The sequence below is a fragment of the Ursus arctos genome, unplaced genomic scaffold (genome assembly GCF_023065955.2).
Source record: "Ursus arctos isolate Adak ecotype North America unplaced genomic scaffold, UrsArc2.0 scaffold_5, whole genome shotgun sequence".
NCBI lineage: Eukaryota > Metazoa > Chordata > Mammalia > Carnivora > Ursidae > Ursus > Ursus arctos.
Genome location: NW_026623067.1, coordinates 16,893,810 through 16,911,478, shown reverse-complemented (window position 1 = coordinate 16,911,478; position 17,669 = coordinate 16,893,810). Strand labels below are relative to the sequence as shown.

General features: G+C 48.2%; 1 protein-coding gene across 2 annotated transcripts in view; it reads left to right on the top strand.

Moving 5' to 3' along the window:
* The window catches only part of FEM1C (fem-1 homolog C), a 75,123-nt gene that overhangs the window by 30,004 nt on the left and 27,450 nt on the right, over positions 1-17,669 (top strand). The window contains exon 3 of one of the 2 annotated variants that reach the window (XM_057307447.1): positions 15,653-15,738. The gene's annotated coding sequence lies outside the window, so the exon portion shown is untranslated. Of the gene's footprint in view, positions 1-15,652; positions 15,749-17,669 lie in introns of both variants that reach the window. The other variant, XM_057307448.1, reaches the window with a different exon arrangement.

Here is a 17,669-nt window from a genome sequence, read left to right as displayed (position 1 = left end):
TGAGGAATTACCGTTACTATCCTCAGATACAGGGAAACGGGAGAACTGGAAGGCAACTTTCAGAAATGAACGTCTCTCTTAAGTTTGGTTTTATCTGAAATAGTTCTAGAATGCGTTTTCCTCTTCGTCCCCAAGTATTTTATTGCTGAGTGTTTAAATGTTCTTCCTAATTTTTCTAAGAACGTCAAATGTATCATACACATGGCTTTTTTTTCTGGACACTTGAAAGACCGCTTTGAGCTGAAATTTTGTTGACGTACCACTATAAATTTTAATCAATGAACATACATCAAGGTTTGAAATGAAAGAAGATTTGTATAATAGTAGCCTTTCCGTTTATGAATTCAGGAGGATAAAAAATTCTCTGAATTAAAAAAAAAGGGCCCCTGGGTGACTCAGTTGGTTAAGCGTCTGCCATCAGCTCAGGTTATGATCTCAGGATCCTGGGATCGAGCCCTGCATCGGGCTCCTTGCTGTCAGGGAGCCTGCTTCTCTCTCTCCTCCCCATTCATGCTCTCTCTCTCAAATAAATAAACAAAATCTTCACAAAATTGTTTTCTCCGAACATATGCAGTTTCATTCAGTGCTGAGCCTGTCATTTAGACGTCCCTGTGTAAGATATTTGCAATCACATATTTTTCTGGGAAGTGATGATTTTTCTAAGGTTGAGAAATAGGACTCCTAGTTTCCAGTTGTTGTAATACAGAGCATTCCTACCCTCACCACCATTCAAAATCTTTTATGGAGCACATACCACACACCAAACATTGTGCAAGAGGCTGAAAATAGAAAGATAAGTAAGGTGTGGTCTTTGTTCTCAAGGAGTGTTCATATGAGTGAAAGACACAAGCCAAGGAGATGTATGGCCACAGTAACAGAGTAAATGCCACGTACCAGGTCCTGTGGAAGACGGAGGAGGACCTCCTGGACTTTGAACAACCACCTAGAAATTTCACCCGGTGGGGTGGTATCCTCGGTGCACTTCGGTAATAATGCTGCCGACTGATGATGAAGACGATGGTGATCACAGGGCCAGGCGCTGTGCTCAGCACTTCGCACGTTATCTACTTACTCTTCACCACAGCCAATGGAGTAGGTCAGGACCGTAATCGTAGTACGAAGTCACCAACGAAAAGACGCAAAGTTGAGCAACAGACCTGGGTCTGTCTGACATGGCGTCCCAGCCCGTAAAGAATGAGGGCTTTGAAATGCTACAGAGCTAGATTCGAATTCTGGCAATGCATGTTCTATCCGGGTAGCTGTGGGTCCATCACTTCACCTCCTGAAGCTTGAACTTAACTCTTCTATAAACTGGAGGTAATTACAACACCTGTGAACAATGCTGCCCCTTCCTACCTGAGAGCTGCTACCTCTCTCTCCCTTGCTGATGGAGCCCACCTCCGATTAACTGAGGCTGAAAACTCTAGATATTCCTCTTCTCAATGGCCCCCTTGCAACTAGCGTCTGGGCACATGACCAAATCCTGACCAACGCGACTCAGTGGGAGGAACAGTTCTTCTCTAATGCAAATTAAAGCGAGGGGCACACTTGGGTGGCTCAGCTGGTCAAGTGTCTGACTCTTGATTTCAGCTCAGACCATGATCTCAGGGTGGTGGGATTGAGCCCTGTGTTGGGCTCCACGCTGGGCATGGAGCCTGCTTGGGATTCTCTCTCTCCCTCTCCTTCTGCCCCTCCCCTTTCATTCCATGCGGTGCAAAGCCCAATGCTACTGTAGCCAGCTTGTGGTCCAAAGAGGGGTCCCATTGACACACTGAGGAGAGCTCCAGAAAAGACAGAAAGCAAAGCAGTCCTTGATATCCTCGAGCCAAGAACATCAGGGAGCGCTGTGAACACCATGAATAATACATTTTCTACATTTTTTAAGCCACTTTTACTTGGGCATTCTGTTACTCTTAGATACTGCATATTTATTGAGTTTTAGAGGAGCTAAAGTGTATGAAGCACTTAGTATAATATTTGCATATAGTAAGGCTCAGTCACAGAGGCTATTATAATCTTTTTGGTCAAAGTTAGCATAATTTTTATTTTGTAGCATTTGATCATTAGTATAATATGGAGTTTTCTCTTCTTTTTTTTTTTTTTTAAGATTTATTTATTTGTCAGAGAGAGAGAGCACAAGCAGGGAGAGCAGCAGGCAGAGGGAGAAGCAGACTCCCTGCTGAGCAGGGAGCCCAATGCGGGACTCGATCCCAGGACCCTGGGATCATGACCTGAGCCAAAGGCAAACGCTTCACCAACTGAGCCACCCAGGTGTCCCTCTTCTTTCTTTTTTAATACCTAAGTTGACCAAATCTAAGCGTGTTTGTAATGTATAAAGCAGAGTCCATACTATCTGAGTTCTTAAGGGATTGAGCAGCGCAAAGTCACAGCTAGGTGAATTGGCAGGGAGTATCGAACTATTAGATGAGTCACTGCATCAATCATTAATTGCCTTCCAGACTCATTCTGTGATTGGCATTAAAGGATTATGGACATCCTAACGGACCGTCAGGAACGCACCTGTAGCTGTACTCTCTGCCGTGTTAGGATATAGCGAGAGGTCAGCAGTCTCCAACTCAGAAGAGAGCTCTCCCCCGAGTCCCACCGTGCTGCCACCCCCATCTCTGACTTCTAGTCTCCGGAACCATAAGAAATAAATTTCCGTTGTTTATGAGGGAAACAAATGCCCCTGTAGTTAGCTTGGACTTATTGCCCGCTGCAGAGAGGGAGAGCATACCTCTTAGGGAATGATGGAGCTTTTCATTCAGTAAAAGGGTATTGGAAAGAACCTGTTAGGGGAGCCTGGGTGGCTCAGTCGGGTAAGCGTCTGCCTTCAGCTCAGGTCACGATCTTGGGGTTCTGGGATCCAGCCCCCCCCAAGCATCGGGTTCCCCGCTCAACGGGGAGCCTGCTGGTCCTTCTGCGCCCCCCACACCCTGCCCGCTGCTCGTGCTCTCTCTCACTGGCTCTGTCTCTCTCTCAAATAAATAAAGTCTTTTAAAAAAGAAAAAAAAGAAAGAACCTGTAATAGGATTGGGATTCGGGGTCGGGAATTTGCAGGGGGTGGGGAATCTAAAAAAGGGCGGGGGTTTGTTCTCGGTCAGATGCTACAAGAAAGCAGGGCCAGTTCTATAGTTGGGAATCAATCAATCTTATCTATGGAGAGGGGAGGTTAAAACAAGGGTAAAGTTGCCCTTGACTAATAAGTAGCAGTCAGTCCAGCTTAGCCAAGTGGGGAGATGTTTGGTGTTTTCTGAGTGACACACTGACTTTGTTTTTTGTCTCTGCTTGGACAGAATTACGGAAGGGCCTTATTTTGCCCTCACTCTCTCATGATCTTAGAGTGACGTGAGCTGCAGTGGTGTTCTGTGAGTTGATTTATGTCTCGTAGGGGAGTAGCCTGTGTAAGGCAGGCTTCCGAATGTCAGGGGCTGTCATTGCTGTGTTTTTTCTCAGTGCCAGGTGCAACCACAGAAGACACATGCCATCCTCTGCGTAATGCCGTGTTTTGAAATTCGGAATGAAAGGCAGTAAGGTGATGGTGCTTTAACATAAAGGGAGCAAAATGCTGTGGTTTCTATTAATGGTTCATGTTGTTGGGAGATTCTAGAATTCTCTTGGGCTGATTTAAGGAGGTTAGGCTGCAAGTACCCCACCAAGAGCGGGAAGATCTTTGCTTAGAAGGGTATAGACTGGCCATATCCCTCACCCTGGTACGAAAGATAAAAAAGGTATTCTTCCTATGCGTGTTATTCAACCACACTTAGTTTTTGGCAATCAAATCTCATTTGTCATTCCTGGTTTAAAAAAAAAAAAAAATCCGGTGTTACCTTTTGGAAAATCCTTTGACTGTCTTTGGTTTCTCTTTGTGTTTATTCTTGTTTATATATTTAACAAGAGGTGACAGAAGATCATGGTACTAACTTGTTAATTAACATGCAGGGAGTGGTATTATAAGTCACAGATGAGCTTCAGTTGTTGTGAATTCAGTTCTCAAGTCTAGAAGTATTTTATTTTATTTTTTAAAGATTTAATTTATTTATTTGTCAGGGAGAGAGCACAAGCAGGGGGAACAGCAGATAGAGGGAGAAGCAGGCTCCCTGCTCAGCATGGGATATGGGACTCGATCCCAGGACCCTGGGATCATGACCTGAGCCGAAGGCAGACGCTTAACCGACTGAGCCACCCAGGTGCCCAGTTCTAGAAATATTTTAGAGCCACATGGCCACTTGCAAACAGATAGTAAACCATGAAACCATAGGAGTAATAATGACAACAAAAGCTGCAATTCAATTCTGGATTGCAATTGGGAAATACATCACATAGGAACTATTCAAGGAGACCCTTAATAAAAACATTTAATAAATGTCATTTCCGGAAACCAAAATTTTGAGATAGTACTTGGATAATAAAGGGAATAGATGATTGCTGAATAGATGTTTGCAAAACGGGCACAAAACTTCCTCTCACACGCTTACAGCACTATTAATATATGTGGTTTTAACTTAGGCAGCGTTTTCTTATTTCATTTTTGTTGCAAGAACCATTTTCTTCATTCAGAGAAACTAAGCACCCACATTATAAAATCTTTTTGTTTTTCATGCAAGAGGTCTCAAGGGGGAGGATTATCTTCGAGCTTTCGCGTTGCTTTACTTTTCCATTTTGTGCCTGGCCGTGATTAAGTTGCTAATTGTTCATTTTTCCCCCCTTCTCTCCTGGATCATATTCCGCTTAGACTTGTTCCTGCAGTAATAATTTATGATCCCCTATAAACCCGTCTTGAATTAATATGCATGCATCCAGCTCAACAATAGTCTGCTTTAGGATCTGCTCAAGATGAAAAGCGCAATGAATAGCATTTGACTGCTGCCTTCCCCTTCCGTGGGTCCCGACAGAAAGGCTTTACTGGGAACATCGAGGAAGCCAGGCTAATGGCTTGGCTCTGCGGACCTCAGGGAGAAGGTCAGTGGAACGTACGGGTGAAGACACCGATGCATGGTTCTCAAACCTTATTGCGCATCAGAATGCCCCAGTGGGCACATTAAAATGCCAGTTGCTGAGCCCTACACCCGAGAGTTTCTGATTCCTTTGGTTGCAGATAGCCCTGGAGAATGTACGTTTCCAGCGAGTTCCCAGGGGGTGCTGAGTCTGCTGATCCGGGGACCACACTTGAAAAACCTTCACTCTCTTGTAAATTTCTATCTCTTGAAACTCCCATCTCCGTGGGCTGTATGTTCCTGCTTTCAAGTCTAACCTTTCACCATGATGAGATCACTCCGGGGTGACCCAGGGTGAGGTCTCCTCCTGTGGCTACTGCCCGGGGTGGCTTCCTGGACCTTCTGGTGAGAGCCTGAGTCTGGAGTCCCAGTCTTCACAGGCTGGTTCCTGACTGGTTTTGCAGGCTTTTTGCTCACGTTCCTGATCCTTTATTTCCCTAATATCTTACCTGGGGCTCTGGATCCTTGAAACCTCTTCTCTTGGCCATACCTCCTGCCTGCCTCCTGCACCCACGTGACTTGAGGTGCCTGCCACCCGCTCTTCTGTTGGCATCAACTAGTGGTGGCCCACCACATTCTGCTGTCACTCAAGTCCTTCAGGAAACTTCTCACCTATAGAATTCTGATTCCGTTCAGTTCCACTGCTGGGATTATTATAACCAATTAGAATTTCTCTGGGGGATTTCAGGCACTTGGAAATGTGTGATTTGATTGGGTTTGGATGCGGGGGTATGTGATTATTAGCTGTCGAGTCATCATAACTTCAGGACAATGAGCAGTGGATGATTTGAGTAATAACTGACTTCTCCAAAAGTTCTCCAAAGGCAAACTTAGACCGAGCAGATGCAATGCGTATTTAAGAATTGTGTTAGTTTTGGGGCGCCTGGGTGGCTCAGTCGGTGAAGCGTCTGCCTTCAGCTCAGGTCAGGATCCCAGGGTCCTGGGATCGAGTCCTGCATCGGGCTCCTTGCTCAGCACGAAGACTGCTTCTCCCTCTGCCTTTGTCCCTCCCCTCTGCCCACTCTCTGACTACTTCAGTTCTCCCTCTGACCCCCAAGCATTCATGTCTGTCCCACAGGCAAAATACACGCACCTCCTGCAGAGGTTTCTGGGGGATTTATTCCTTTATAGTGTCAGTTCAAAGTCCCAAATCTCAGCCCCAAATGGTCAGCTCAGAAGTCCAAAATGTCGTCATCTGAATCAGATGCTGATGAACCTCCTGGATGTCATTAGTTCTGAGCATTATTCCTTTATATTTGTGGATCTGTGAAATTAGACAAGTTATCTGCCCCCCACATGCCCCAGTGGCAGCACGGGCAGGAGATGACAGTGACAGGCATTTCCATTCAACAAGGGGGTAAATAAAGGCACATAGGAACTATTAGTCTAAAGCAGTTTTTTTAAAAAAGATTTTTATTTATTAGAGAGAGAGAGAGAGCACATGAGCACGGTGGGGGGGGGGCAGAGGGAGAGGGAGAAACAGACTCGGCGAAGAGCAGGGAGCCCAACTCGGGGCTCGATCCCAGGACCCTGAGATCATGACCTGAGCCAAAGGCAGATGCTTAACCGACTGAGCCACCCAGGCGCCCCAGTCTAAAGCAGTTTTGATATCCAACGGGGCCAACTTCCTTGGGTTTCAAGAGTTGAAAGTAATCTTCCCTGACTCTTTGTCTCACTCTCCAGGCTCTTGGTTTTTCCCTCCTGACTCTTTTTTTTTTTTTTAAGATTTTATTTATTTATGTGACAGAGAGACAGCCAGTGAGAGAGGGAACACAAGCAGGGGGAGTGGGAAAGGAAGAAGCAGGCTCATAGCGGAGGAGCCCGATGTGGGACTCAATCCTGGAACGCCGGGATCACGCCCTGAGCCGAAGGCAGACGCTTAACAACTGCGCTACCCAGGCGCCCCTTCCCTCCTGACTCTTGGTTCTGCCGGTTGGGTGAGGGTCATTGGAGGTCATTCTTAGACTGTTGCCTTCCATAGCAATGATGGGATTTTTTGTGTAGCCGACGTTTCAGGTATCTTGGGGAATTTATGGCCGATCCATAGGAACACATGATACAGTGATAAGCATAATACGACCCGAATGTTTATAAAGCTAATAAAATGGTTCCCCAGTTTTCAAGCCCGGAGCTGTTAACCACCACATGTCAGGTTGTGAGTCATTCCCCCCAGCAGTGAGCTCACACTCATAAGACGATGACTTCTCGAAGGAAGGAGCATCTGTCGGGAATGATCATCTGATAGACGATTATCTCAAGAACAAAACACGAGGAAAGCAAAGAATTTAAAAAAAAAGGTTTACAATCAAGGCTTTAAACAAAGTCCACTCACATTTCCTTAAGCCAGGGCTTCTCTAGAATAGTCAAACTCATCAGTAAGAAAAAGCCAACTGAATCCATTTGCGTTTGGGTGGTTAACTTCTTAATATAAAATAAGAAATCACCAAGACCTACTCTGGGCACAGCGTCCAGCACACGGAAAGCTCTTAGGGGGCCATTTCGGCAGTGGAGTTAATTTAAAATCCTGTAACGTTGGTGAGCACTTCCACGCAAAGCTGTCTTGAGTGGGGCCCTTGGACAAAGTCACGAGAAGGCTGAGACAGGCAAAAAGGAGGGATCTTCAATGATCTGAAGGAGACAGAGTAGAGGAAAGGACCACCTCGTAAATGAAACCTAGAACACAATCACGAATGTGCTTCTGATTCAGAGGGAGTCTTTGAGATTTCTGGATAGAGGAGAGGGGATAATGGTGTTGGAACAGCAGACCAGAGATCACGTTAGCAACAGAGCAGAAAATGGACTAGTGGACAGAGTGAGGAGAGGACAGGGGAGGCGGACACATGACAGCGATAATGTGGACATTTCGTTCTTCACAGAATGAAACAATGGTCTGGGCCCACCATCAGCACAGAATGTTCTCTGGGGCATTTCTGGAGGAGCAGTCGTGGATTGGTGCTAATATAATCGTCATTTCTAGTTGGGTTTCTCCCGTGAACAGGGGTAAGCATGACAGTGGGTTATTGTTGCAATTACAGCAGTGTGTAAGGTTCTGTGAAGATTCGGTGTGTGGTCGGAGACGCGCACAGATTCAGCTGGTACGGACAGGACGAGAACTCCGGGTCTGGCCTTATTAGGATAATCTAATGGATACTCTTTATAGAGTTCCTCCTGGATGCAAAACCCCATATTGAGTGTCTTACAAATGTTATCTAGCTCAGTTCTCAAAGCAATCCCTGGGCAGTAGGAACTTTCATGCTGTTGTGCAGTTCAGGAAACTGAGGCTCCAAGAGCTATTGCTATTTGGCCTAAGGACACACGATTAGTCAAGAGGTTTGCCTGTGCAGTGCTCTGTATACTTTCCTTCATAGCTTGTCCATGAAATTCAAATGACCTCTTAACATGTCTGTCACCCACACCAGACTGTCAGGTCCCGAGGAGAGGACTCTGTCTTATTTCGCACCCAGTACGGGCCCTACGTGGGTGTTGAACTGAACTGTCTGCCTGAAGCCTGTGTTCTTGTCATCCGGCAGGTGTGCCAAGTCCCCAAACTCGGTAGCCTTAGGAATGTCCTAAAAATGTGGCAGGGACACAATTAGGGCCCAGAGGCAAGGAGAGCACAGAGTCTTAGAAGGCCTTCTAGAAATGACCTCTGTTCTCGTCAGAGGAATCGTTCTCAAAATTCTTCATTCATGCAAATTCTTATTTATTTTAAAAAAGATTTATTTGAGAGAGAGAGAGCACAAGCAGGGGGAGTGGCAGGCAGAGGGAGAAGCAGGCTCCCCGCTGAGCAGGGAGCCGGATGCGGGACTCGATCCCAGGACCCTGGGATCATGACCTGAGCTGAAGGCAGACGCTTACCCCACTGAGCCCCCCAGGCATCCCCATTCATGCAAATTTCTTGATGATGAGGAGAAACCGGACTCCATGAATAGCACTAATGTTACAGAGACACTGTTACAGAAATTCTTTGTTCTTCTAACATCCTCTCCCCTCCACCTCCCAGAGCACACAGCATCACAAGAGAAACTGGGCAAAGAGTCGTTGCATGTGTCCTGTGTTCCCGGCATTGCTGTTCGGCACCAGGTAACAGCAGGAGATGGGGCATAGGCCCATGGAATGCACAGATGAGCAGACAGTGATGAAGGCCCGACAGCAGCAAGGAACACGTCTGGGACTACATGCTCCAAATTAGCCTTTCCAGGTAGAGAAAGTACGGAGGACAATTAAGAGGCCTACAGGCAGCATGGTGATGTAGACATTCCCTCGCAAAGGGTTGTGTGTGAAGCCTGAAGCCAAGTGCTGAGCAAGGGTGTGTCCGAGAGGCAGGGTCACGATACCAAGATGGCGGGTAGGAAGGCTTGGAGGGGGAGAATGGTTAAGAACCGAGCACATGGGGCAAGTGGAGGCCAGATCCTGGAGGACCTTGTAAACCACATGGCCATTTGTAGCCTTCTCCCTAGGAGCCGCGAGAAGGCCCTGAGCACAGAGGGGAAGCACGATCTTCATGTGTTCCTCTCTGGGCAGTGGAGGGGAGCATGAGCTGAAGGAGGCAAGAGCCATTGTAGGGAGTTAGGGGAGGAACGCCTCTGTCTGCGAGGGTTAACAGGACCACCCCAGGAAGCACCAGGACCACGTGCATCACCAGGTTAATTCTCTGCCCGGCGAGACCTACTTTGCCTCCATCATGAGTCTGTCTGGACACTTGCTCAGGGTGGAGAGAGATGGATGGCGGACTGGCTTTGCCTACTCCTACAGCTTGACCCATCCAGACTCTCTCCTCCATGACGTCCCACTCATGTTTGACTTTCACGAGTGCCTGGAGCTCTTTTTCTTTTTTTTCTTTCTTTTTTTTTAAACTTGAATTCAATTAACCAACACACAGTACGTACCTAGTTTCAGATGTGGTTGTTCAGTAATTCATCGGTTGCGTATAACACCCAGATCTTTTCTTTTTAACTTGGCAACAGGCCTTTAATCCATGATGTTTTCTCCTCCTCCCACCCCCCAACCACTCTTTCTCCCTGCTCTGCTCATTCCCACTGGATGGCTGTTGTTCCTCCAGCTTTCTCGTCAAATGTCCTTTCCTCAGGGCAGCCCACCCTGACCCCTGAGATACGTCAGGCCCCTGTCGCACTCGCTCGCAGACATCCCGTGTTTCTCCTTCCTAAGTGCGTATCGCCGTTTGTATACATTATGTTTAGTTGTTCCTGCTGTTCAAAAATCTTTCAATAGCAAATGAATGAAATCCTACTCGAATGGGCTGAAGCCCAACACAAAAGAGGTAGCAGGACAGAGAGGCTAGTTCAGGGTCAGCGTGAGCGGGAGCACCGTGGTCCACGGTCAAGAGCTTGGGTTCTGCAGTGAGGCTGTCGGGATACTGACTCCACCTGCTGCTGGCCGACTGCCCACGTGATTTCCAAGTTACCCTATCTCTCCATCCCTCAGTTTCCCCATCTGTGTCCCAATGGTTCCAGCGTTAGGAAGATCAATAAAGCGACCAGCCTCCAGGTTTTCTGCCAGCCCCTTACACAGAGAAATGAGAAAGAAATGCTCCCTGTTATTGTCCGAGGCAGAGCTTCTAGTACTCCTTAGCGACAAAGGAAACTGAGAAACGGACACCTGATTCCATATTCCTGGAACCTCTTCTCCTGCCGCTGCATGTGGCTGCATTCCACGCCTCCTTTCAGGTCTCGGCTCACACATCCCCTTCTTGAGCTTGAGGCTTCCCTTCTGATGAGTAGGTGAAGGGGCTTGGGGTCCGCCTGCCCCGCGTCGGGTTCGGTCGGTCTGGGAACCAGGGCAGAGGCTGAGTTTCTGCCTGATGTAGAAACAGACTCAGCCTCAGCGATGAGTTACGTGATCCCAACTCGGGGACCCAGTCTGCTGGTTCTACCCCCCAAAACCCACACCCTGGATATTGTTGTTTATTCTAAGGTCCGAAGAGGCAGAATTTCTGGGCAGGAATAATACGGGATTCTAGCCCCAGAACCTACCGAATAGACAGATGCACTGGATTAGAGTTTGGGCGTGGACTTGTTTATCTACGTGTTGTGTTGTCGTGGATTAGAGATCGGGTGTGGGCTTGTTTATCTGCATGTTGTCGTGGATTAAAAATCGGGTGTGGGCTTGTTTATCTGCGTGTTGTTGTTTGAGAGGGAAGTGGATCTGGACAACTCAGGCTTTCCGACTCGCTGATCCGGAAAGGAGACTTTGAGATCTGGGTGAAAGACTTGGGTCTGGGACAGCCCCTTGGCTGTGGAACCAGCGACTTGGCCAGGTGTTTTTCGCATCACGTCCAGCTTTCTCTCAGTAGAAGCAGAAGTCGATGGTTACCTGGCAGGACTTAGGCTAGCAGAGGCCAAACGGTGCCCTGCCCGGCCTGCTCAGGGAAGTTGCATGGCCACAGCGTCAAGTCCAGCTTCTCTTGTGTGGCTTCCTAGGCTGCTTCAAGCCCTGACTCCTTCCAGACTTCACCTTCATTTCTCACCACTCGCCTGTCTGGGTTGTTTCCCAGCCACACGGAACTTCTGTCAGTTCCTCAGCAGCCAGGCCCTCTCTTGCCTCTGAGTCTTTCATTCTTACTGGAAATTTCTTCACCTCTTTCTCTGTGACAGCACCAACCGTCACTGCCTCTGGAAAGCTCTACTCCCAGCCTCCCCCAGCCCACGCAAGACGCTCCCAATGCTCCAGGAGGACCTGTAGGACGTGATCTTGCTTATATGTTTCAGGTCTCGTCGCTGGGCATAGTGCATATCAGCAAAAAATACACATTGAGAGACAAAGAGACCAAGTGAAGCAATGAATGAATGGATGGGCAGAATATACCTATGCTCCACGAATGACCAATCAGAGGGTTACTTTCAATAGGGAAAGACCTAGAAGGTGAGGGGTGTGTGGGTGTTCTTGGACTGGGTGCTCTAGACTAAGGAATTGAAGCCTGTCCAAAAGCCTTGGGAGAGCCCCAGGTCAAATAATAAAGTAAAAGAAAATAGTAAACTGATGTAGCCGAAATACAATGAATTCTAGAAAATGGACTGATTGTCATGAGCCCAAGTAGGATGGATAAACAGCAGCACTCAGCTTCAAGGACACATCTGCTAGCTTGCTCCTGAGGATGCAATCTACACTTCTCGAGGAGAGAACCTTCCATCTATAACACAGGTCTACCACCAACGTCGTCTTCAGACAGTTCCTCAAGGGCACTCTGCAAGAGCGCGGAACTCACGAACTGACACTTAGGGCCTTTTCCCCTTCTGACCAGGAACCATAACCCAAGATTGGATTGTAAGAACAGTAGGCTCCTCTGGCCATCCAGGGCAGGAAGAGAGGCTGCGACTTAGCTTGGCGCCTCCCTACCAGTGTGGGCCAGGCTTTGAAGAACTAGCTTCGTTGCAAGGAACACTGCCAGTAGAAGGGCCAGACAGGAGCCACTGTTATGAGCAAACACAGCAGCTTTGGTTAACAATTCAGGCAGCCAGTGGCCAGAGCGTTTCTAATCAGAAGTATTGGGAGTTGGAAGGTGTGTTCATGAGTGGCTTCAGCCAGCGTCAAAGGAACAGAATCCTCGGCGTCAGGGTTGAGTTCAGGGTTGGGGTCGGCACAAGTTCACGTGGGAACTACCAGCTGGTGGCTGGAGAAAGAAGCCAGGAGCAAGTGGAAGGGGTCAGGGAAAGTGACTCTGTTGTAGCACTGGCCTCTTCAGAGCGAGGTCAGCAGGGAACCATGTTAGGGCCTTCCTTGCAGGAAGGACCTAAAGATGGGGTGGCAGACCCAGAATCAGAGGACAGGGTCCCTAGATGCTCAGGAAGTCACAGGGATGGGAAACGAGGGGGGCTGATCCTCAGGGAGAACCATCTTACAGAATTCTGCACTAGGACATAGCAGGTTCCACCAGTAGGACAGATGGCGGCCTGTGGTTTCTAGAGCCGTGAGCACCTGGGAGGTATGGCAGCCACCCTCTGTCACCTTGGCAGAGAAAGAGAGTCATTACTAATGATTCATCCCAACGCATGGGGGGTAGGGGGCCTTCCAGCTGAGTGCCCAAGGAGGCGCCCGGGAGCTCCTGTGTCAGGGTGCTTCAGTGGGTGTGGGAGAAGGCAGCTTTGAAGTGGAGTCTGGAACTGAGGCAGGATGGTGAAAACACCCAAGGGGGGAGGGTGGTGAGAGCCAAATTCACTTTCAAGGCTCTTTGTGAAGTAAGGCACCAGATGACCATGCAGGGGCTTACGGGCAGGAGTGGTGACTTTGTTCCCAGGGCTGGGAGAAGGGGGAGGCATGCCCTAGACCCAGGGTGGGGTGGCAGTAGGGGACCTAGGTGGGCTACTGGATTAGAAGTGGTCTGACTCCTCCCTCTCTACTAAAGTGTGGTTCCTAAGACATTGGGTGGAGTCTCACATGTTCGCAACTGACATGAACCCAGCCTATGTGACGTCAGTCTGGGCAGCGACAGAATTCAACACCAGGATTTCTTACTGTGGCTCATCAGGGTGTAAACCAGGTTGGTAAATTGCCCAATAAGCAATTCTTACAGCATCGGTGGGGTCATCTGTCAGGCATACTGCCAACATCCTTGGGCCTGGGCTGAATTTGCTCTTGGCTAATGACGGTCCTGGGTTTTCTGTCCAGTGAGTCCTATTGAGCAGACACTAAGGTAATTGGAAGAAACCGGGCTGGGACACACACTGGTGAGGTCACGTTCTCTTTCCAAAGTTGGTGGACGAGAACCCATAAGCCCATGTTCTCCAGCTTAGAGCTCGAAAGAGTCATCCGTTGGACTTGTTAAAAAACGCAGACTCTTGTGTTTCACATCGAAGCTAGTGAATCTGAATTTCCAAGAATGTGTGCCAAGCCTCTGCCCCCTCAATGACTTTCCTAGGTGTTCCGTATTCTTAAGCTCTGTGCACCATACTCTAGGAAACAATAATGTCGAGGCCCATTCTGCTGCAGGAAGTAGAGATGGGTTTTTCATCTTCTGAGGACTGGATGAAATCCGCCCTCCCCCGCCCCCATTCGGCTCACTCACGATGGCCTGGATGCGGCTGTAAGAAGTCTGGGAGAGATGTGGTCTTGAGACCCGAGCCCAAATCAAGAGTTGGGCTCTTAACCCACTGTGCCACCCAGGCGCCCCCTAGAGTTCACCACTTCTTTTACATCGTCCTCGTGGTGAGTTTGTTCTGGTGGCAAATGGAAGAATTCAATGGGTCACATTTCCTGTTACTAGTCATTTATTTTGAGAACAATCTAAGCATCTCCCCCACCGTACTCATCACTAACTCTGTGTTCTGGTGGAAGACCTCGGCAAAATCAAGTGTCAGTGCGGGTGCAACCGTAGTATTTTTTACCTGCTCTCTTATTAACAGCAGCTAGGACTTTTTTCAACCTCGGAGCGAGTTTCCCAAAGGTAAACACTTCCTCTGTTCACCAGTCCTTGGTCAGCGTGCAACTGGTCCACCTGAAAATTAGCCAACATATCATTTGGGTCATTCTGTTCTTTGTAAATCAAGATGTTCTGTATATCCTGCCATGAAGGACTGGACCTTTGGCTGCTTCCTAAGGAAAAAAAAAATGTAGATTAGTGGTTATTATTTAGAGTGTAGAAGCCCATTGTTAGCACCTTGCATTAGGAAGTCATTCTGCTGAAGATGACAAGACTCGGTCTGGTTCCCTAGAGGACCAGCCCACCTGAGTTTAATTCTGCTTCCTAGCTCGCACAAAGGGACGCATTCAGATACTCAAAAGAAATGAAAATGCCGAAATCTGAAAAAAGAAAAAAAGACGAGATGGATAAATACTCAGGGTGGGTAATTACTAGACTCGGCCACCAGACTGGGGCTGAGGCCAGCGAATTACTGGTGAGGAAGCAGCTATTCGTGGTTGATTAATGGCCACCCACACAGCCGTGGGCAGCCAGTCAGGGGCAGGGACAGAGGTCAGGGCAGGAAGAAGGGCCGAGACAAAGGTCATGAACACACAGGGACCATTGACAGCTGCTCTTGATGTGCTCACAGGACTGTGCTCCTGACAGTGGCCTCATATCTGGGGTGACTCTGGCCTCTGTCATCTGGACTCTGTTACCTGGGAGCCTCTCTTAAGCTCTTCAAGATCCGCAGAACAGATTTCCAGCTCTGAGTGACCCATTACATCCTCACCTCTTGGAGAAATTGGGGCTTCTGTGTCAGGAGTGCTGGACGTTGTTGCATGGGCTGGGTTGGGATGTATCAGGGGTGGAAACCAACTCTCGAGAATTTTCAGGATCTTTCTCGTCTATTGCTCCTAGAGAGCTGGAGTCAGGGCTCTGACAACTTCAGGAAATGGGATGACAGAGGAAAGAAACAGATATTCTTACAACGACGCGAGATTTCTAGCTTGTGATAATGTGATGAGTAAGATGATGGCCCTGTACCAGCGAGGGAGACTGTGCCAAGAGACGATGATCAGAATTTGGTGATCGAGTTGCTGCCTCCTCATTTGGCATTGTTCAGGGAAGGAAAGAGAGGCTAGGCCAAAACGCACGGGGTGGGGGTGGGGGGATCCAGAGATCTCCCTGCTAAAATTCTGCTCTGCATTCCTTCAGTGATTGTGGGATTCATCAGAGCTCACGAGTTTCCTTTGCAAAAGGTGAGTACCCCCTGGATGTACTTGGATTCTTGCTTCAGGTAGATGACTTCCACCCGGCCGAGCTCCTGCAGCCTCTAAGAGGGCGGCCGACCTAGAGAATGGGAATTCTGTTGGAGTTGCACAGGTAAGGAATGGTGAGTTATGATGCACTTTGAGGGAGGGGAGTGGGGGCTTTGCGCATTCAGAAGGTTGCTTAGGGTTCCGCCCTGTGTCTGGGGGCGGGGCGTGTGGGGAAGAAGGGAGGGGCCATCTGCCTGTGTCTTGCCAGCCCCCCCCCCCCCCCCCCCCCCCCCGCGCTTTCTCCATTGGGCTCCCTCCCTCCTCCCACTGCCTTTCGGCTGGGCCTACTCCCACTCATTCTTCTGGATCCAGTTTAACCACACCTCCTTCCCGGACTCGCCCAAGGAGCCTTGGCAGCGCCATCCTTTGGGCCCTCGTGGTTGTTTACATACATATTTCACTCTGATCTGTTTATAGCTACATTTCTCCCACAGACCATGAATTCTTTGAAAGCAGGGATCATATATTCACTCAGCATCTAACAGAGTACACGATGGGACCCAATAACGATGCCCACGATGAATGGATTTATAACAATCAAAACATTTCGCACCTTGGTTAAACAAATTATGGGTGTCGATGAAACAGGTTTCTCATACGAGAAAGGCGATTCTAAATGGCGTGGGGAGCCTACGTGCTATTTTTGTGCTACTTTTTTATCCATTAAAGCAGGTTCCTTTCATGCTTTTCTGAATTAAACTGCTGCCCAGTTAGTTACTAAAAACAAAAGGTATTTTTTCATTCACCCGAATCAGATGAAATGAATGAAGACCACCAAAACCGTGCAGGCAGAATGTTTCATTGAGGTTTCTGGTTTAAGCAGAGGCCAGCAAGAAGTAAACATTTGAAAATCCCCAGAAGAGGGGCGCCTGCCTGGCTCAGTCAGTGGAGCGTGCAGCTCTTGATCTCGGGGTCATGAGCTCGAGCCCCAGGTTGCGTGTAGCGATCATGAAAAACTAATACACGTACGAAAAAAATCCCCAGAAGGAAAACTGTAGAAAGAATACCCTGCTAATTACAGGAAATTATGTGGACCCCAAAATCACAAGGGTGGCCAGGCAAATTTGGGAAAATTTGATGCATCATTTTACACATTCTAGCAAGAATTTAAAACCATGTGATCTCAGGTGGGTGCACGGTTTGGTGAATTCAGCACACTCCTTTGCTGCTAGTATAGCTGATTGGCCTAACTCTTTGGGAAAGTGGAATGACAATATATATGAGAAGCCAAAAAGAAGTTCCATAATCCAAATCCTGGAAATTTATCCCAAAGCAATACAGGAAAAGAAGAAAACGTACACGCTTGAAAATGTATGTTGTTCTGGTAATAAGGGTGCCCTCTCTCTGCTAGTCCAGTTGGTCTCCATCACCCTTTCAGGCGTGGGGTGGTACTGTCTCTGGGCTCCCAGGGTCCTGGGGGCCTCACAGGCACGTGTAAAGTGCTGGGTGTCCAGCAAGGCCAAGGAATCAGTGCGTGGGTGCAGTTCCCACCTGCACCATCTGGAGGAGCCTTAAAATTTGAGTCCACCGTTCTTCTTGTTACATAGCCCCCCAGAGCATTCTGAGGCTTTTAGGAAGACAGTAATTGCTGATTAAACCAGAATCCAGGGACGCCTGGGTGGCACAGTGGTTAAGCGTCTGCCTTCGGCTCAGGGCGTGATCCCGGCGTTGTGGGATCGAGCCCCACATCAGGCTCCTCCGCTATGAGCCTGCTTCTTCCTCTCCCACTCCCCCTGCTTGTGTTCCCTCTCTCGCTGGCTGTCTCTATCTCTGTCAAATAAATAAATAAAATCTTTAAAAAAAAAAAAAAACAGAATCCAAAACCTTAGCAACCTAACCAATCCCTATCCAACCAACCCCGCCAAACAAAAACCTTTTCCTTCCATTCAGAGAGGGTTGACAGGAGGCAGGTGTTTTGAAAAAGAATGTAAGACCATTTAAGAAAAAAAATGAGAGGAATTTTAGTTGAGGTTCTATAAGAAAAGTAAAAACTAA